A 4,736-nucleotide genomic window follows, 5' to 3' on the forward strand; every position below is an offset into this window, starting at 1 on the left:
CCATTTATCTAGTCGGGAGTGGTGCTGACTGAAAACAGATGATTTGGAGCGATTCGCGCGCCATCTGTTGGTCATTCTAAGGACTTATTGAACTACCCTCGTGCAACTCTAGATCGTTTTGCCCGCCCCTTCCGCACCGGCCTATTGTTCTGCCAATTCCAGAGAACACATTTCGTGATCAGTATATTTTCAACAATCAGAAAAATAGTGGCAGAATCGTTACCTAATAACTTATTCCGATTTCAGCTATAAGTTATTTGTCCATACAGTTAAAAAATTTGGGAATTAATATAAATCAAATTGCATATTGAGCTAAAGTTTCTTCAATTAAACTTCTTCAAATTTTCAACTTTCCTAGGCAAGCAATGTATGATTGGAATCGGAAAAATTCGTAGACGCGGATTATGCTATTTTCAAATCGCTAATTGCAAAGTGTAAATTCTGTACATATCATTACTTTGACCTGCTGTGAACCAAAGACCCCTGCTGGCGTAACCTTGTCCACACTGAGTTTGGTAAGCAAACAGACAAGTAGTAGAAAACATAAAGCCAGTGTCGTAAATCAATAAAAAAAAATAACTTCTAATGAATTTTAAGAGGTTCACTCAGATTGGATGAAACATCTCAACAAATCCCACCTTCTTGACAAATTGAACAATGGGCTGCGCGAAGAAAACCAAAATTGGTCGTTCCAGAGGATCTTCTCTCGGAGAATAGAGTATAGGTAAATTATTTTCGGTGCATAAAAATGGATGCAATATGAAGAAAGTTTTTAGTATCTCTCCCGAGTATAAGACCGCAACAGCAGTTTTCAATAATTGCTTAGTTCTTATAATGTTAATTATATATGATAATAATTTTTGGCCTCCTAAATAGGTAGAAAGCTATCAAAAGTGTTTATGAAACGATTCTAGAATGGTAAAATTTTTCGTTTTTAAGAAGATATTACAAAAATGATGTCAATTTCAATGTTTTCTCCAATTTAAAAAAAAAATCTGAAATAATCAACAATTTTCAAGGGTCTTTGGCTCATTTTAAATTATTCGGCAATTTTTGTTTTGTATTAGGTCACAAATATTATGTAAAATAAACGAAGTATTTACATTTCAAAATTAAGGTAAAAATGTATACAAAATTATGAAACACACGCTACGGGAAACGTGAAATTTTGTTACAAATTTCAGACTTCTTAGGTACAGTGCAACAGAAAGTTGCGTAATTATAACTGAACTTGTAACTGAATTTTCCTGAAATAATCATCATCTGACATTAAATGAAGATTGACATTTTGAATAACATAATAACAGATTTTCAAGTTGAAACAAAAAAGCAGGAAAAACGTAAATTTGGTTTCTAAGAGAAATATTGTTGTAAAATATTGTAAATACGTAATCATAAAGTTTCCATAAAATTTATTAAAAATATTTATGGGAAATTCTCAGCAACATTTAGATTTGATGTCCTAGTTGTTTAACGGTGTTTAATATACTACCTTGATCAAAAAGTTCCCGAAATCATCACCGTGTGGCGCCCCCTGCTGTACAATTCACATTTTTTTCGTTTCTGTAGGTTGTCATACCTTTTAACAATATTCCCTGCGAATTTCAGCTTTCTAGCTTCACATTTGTAAATGTAACGCAATTTTGAGTGCATCTGTTTTTTTGCGAATTTTGATTTTTACAATGGATTTAATGACAATGCATCGTCGCACAATGCCATCATTATCCGTGAGTTTCTCACCAAAAACTCAACTAATACAATTTCGCAGCCATCAAATTCGCCAGATTTAGCTCCCTGTGACTTTTTTTTGTTCGAGCGACTGAAAAACCCACTACGCGGAACGCGTTTTAGTAGCCGATCGGAGATAATACAAAAATCGAAATGCTCTTCTAATAGAGTATTCTATTATAAGTTCATAGTTCCATAGTTCAAAGTTTTTATATTTTAAGATAAGAACCTAATATTCACATATGTTGTTCAAAAATGTTTCTAGAATCTGAAGAAATTAATACAAATCACGTAAGGTGTGCAGACTCTCATATAATTCAAAATAACATTAAAAGACCTTAAGCAATTATAAAAAATGGATTATTTATCGAGATTGTCTTGATCTAGCTCGATATACCACGTCGTTATACGACATGGATACTGGGGGGGGGGGGGGGGCCTTTAATTATCCTAAAATTTATCATAATTTTAAGTTGTAATATCATGATTTTTATTGAGATTACTAGACTGGGCTTCTTTTGAGTAGACATACTCTAATAATTGTTTTTATGTGATTAAAAGTTTACGAAAAACCCTAGAACGCGAACTTACACATATAGTGTCGCAAAGCAAAGTAAAGTAAAACTCTCATGATGTCCCATACTTCAATGTACAAAAGCCTTAACGTCAATTTTCTACTTGTTAAGCTGTAGTTATCCCCTTATCTCGAAGAAAAATAAGATACTTTTGACAAACTTCTGAAATATGGGGGTCTAATGAGTTATACCAAAATTAATGTACATAAAAAAGTCCTCTTTTCTTTAAATAATAGAGTAAATTTTCCAAACGAACACTATTTTCCTTTTTCGTCTTTTGTTTTTTTGCTTATCATAATGCAGTTTTTTCTTCGTTGGGTATAGGAAGGTTGTGCAAAGTGAACATTGCTGCTTTTCCACTTAAAAATCTAATTGGATTCACTGACGCATATTATTCTATTAAGGAACGAAAAAGAAAATTATCGCTCTGTTTTACAGATTCAACGTACTACTACTGCAGCGGGGATACGCTGGCGTCTTCCCACAATAGTGCACAACAGGGTGGATGCAACAACGGTGGATCGGAAAGCAACGCACATGTGGCTAGTCGCTCGCCCCTCGCGGCCACGAGGGCTAGTAGTGGCGCTAGTGCAGCATCGCCGACCGGAAGTGCTTGCACGAAACCAGACCACAACTCCACACCGACGGACCTATACTTAGCTTGATCGTGAACAAGGAACGACAACAAGATACACACTCGTAGGTGTATTGCTAAAAATCCAAGAAACGTACCGTACGACTGACGTATATAATAAGCGGACGCCATATCATTAAGATTCATTGACATTAGAAATGTATCCCTTGGTTTCAAAGAAAGATCCAATAGTGAATAGAATGAAGGTGCACGGCTTTCAGAGGCAATTGCACCAACAACCCGTTAGGAATGTTCTATGCTGGTTACTCACTTGCCTCTTTGGCATAGTATAGCCAAAAAAGTTGAAACATAATATTATACTCTTAAATTCGGGGGATCAAATAATTTATGTGATTGGTAATCGCGTCATTGCTCTCTATGGGACAGTCATTACGTCGTTTAAGCTGTAAACAACTTTGGGAAGAAGAAAAATTGGCTTAAGCGCTTTAATTTAGTATAGGAAAAGATACCCTGCGTAATGCATTCTACGTAAAAAAATTGTTGTATAATTATTTATGTATATTAACTTTCCTATGGTACTGAAAAAAGCACCGCAATCTATTTGTCACTTATAATGTTGTTTAAAAAAATGGGTATTTTTTACCTTTCATTTGTTAAACATCGGCCTTAATCCATCATTTTTGTCTAATCAAGTTATTTCCAACTGCACTCTTTTTTTCGCCCTTCTGACTGGAGTGTAAAACACAGGCGTAGTTAATTTTATTAATTAACCTCGATTAGCATAATTTGTGATGCAATCACCCTACTTTTCTAAGAGTACAGAAATGTTGATGTACCCGAAAAACTACAGTTGGATGTCCCAAATCTGCGCGAGATGGCTGATTAATAGGTTTTTAAAATTAATATTTGAATTGCCGCAAACCAGCGGTAAGTGATAATTACTGAAAAATACAGAATTAAGAGGCTCTTTAAAGTTAATTGAGTTACAGCATTTAAAAAATCACTGTAATGCATTTGAAGAACAGGCAAGGCTTTCGAAGAAATGTAGAATGATTGCGGTTCGAAGTTTATGCGTATTATGTATTTAAGTACAAATATTGTCAAATTACTCGTTGGATGAATCTGTTAAATTCTTGAATTATGTTGGCTGATTTGACCCAATCTAACTGTATGATTTCGCATATCAATGTATACACTTGCGAGAATGTGGATAGATATACGTTCTATAGAGATATTGATCTAAACATAGATTCGCCGTATGACTTTAAAACCCGAACCCAAATTTCGATTACTTTTCTGATATGCGCAAATTATCTAAATTTGGCACGTCACTCTCTGGGGCACTAGTCCCTTGTCCTCATTAATGATAGATTAGTAAATAACCTCGGATGGCTCTATTAATATTTAAAAAAAACACGTAACGAGTAACGATCAGTACTGTTAAGAATATTATATATATTTTTTGTAGAAAACCAAAGACCACTCACAAGAGAATAATTAAATGGTAAGCGCGACGCGCGTTCATACTCGGCGGACACATAGTTAGAAAGCAATCTAAAAGTAAAAGAGCGATTTTATCGTTATAGATAGTAATAAACAAGTACTAGCCAAGCGACGTGTAAGATTCAAAGTTAGATAGAATTAAAGAATACAATCAAAGTACGTCTTTTTTGTTATTATAATTATCGGCAATCCTGTTTCGCATATTTTTTCTGTTCAAGTATATTTTAATCACTTGGTATTCTATACTATTAAATACTATCTGGAATGACAAGTGGAAATTATAGAAGAAAATATAAAAGCAGTAAATTGAACTTAACAACAAAAGTATAAAATTA

At 34.0% G+C, this 4,736-nt stretch overlaps 1 protein-coding gene across 2 annotated transcripts in view; it reads left to right on the forward strand.

Annotated features, from left to right (window-relative positions):
- LOC117182208 (paired box protein Pax-5-like) overlaps positions 1-2,821 on the forward strand; it is a 380,233-nt gene extending 377,412 nt beyond the window's left edge. For both annotated transcript variants that reach the window (XM_033375273.1, XM_033375272.1), the window contains one exon: positions 2,742-2,821. The gene's annotated coding sequence lies outside the window, so the exon portion shown is untranslated. The remainder of the gene's footprint in view (positions 1-2,741) is intronic.
- Positions 2,822-4,736: the final 1,915 nt, after the last annotated feature.

This window comes from Belonocnema kinseyi, chromosome 10 (assembly GCF_010883055.1).
Source record: "Belonocnema kinseyi isolate 2016_QV_RU_SX_M_011 chromosome 10, B_treatae_v1, whole genome shotgun sequence".
Lineage (NCBI taxonomy): Eukaryota > Metazoa > Arthropoda > Insecta > Hymenoptera > Cynipidae > Belonocnema > Belonocnema kinseyi.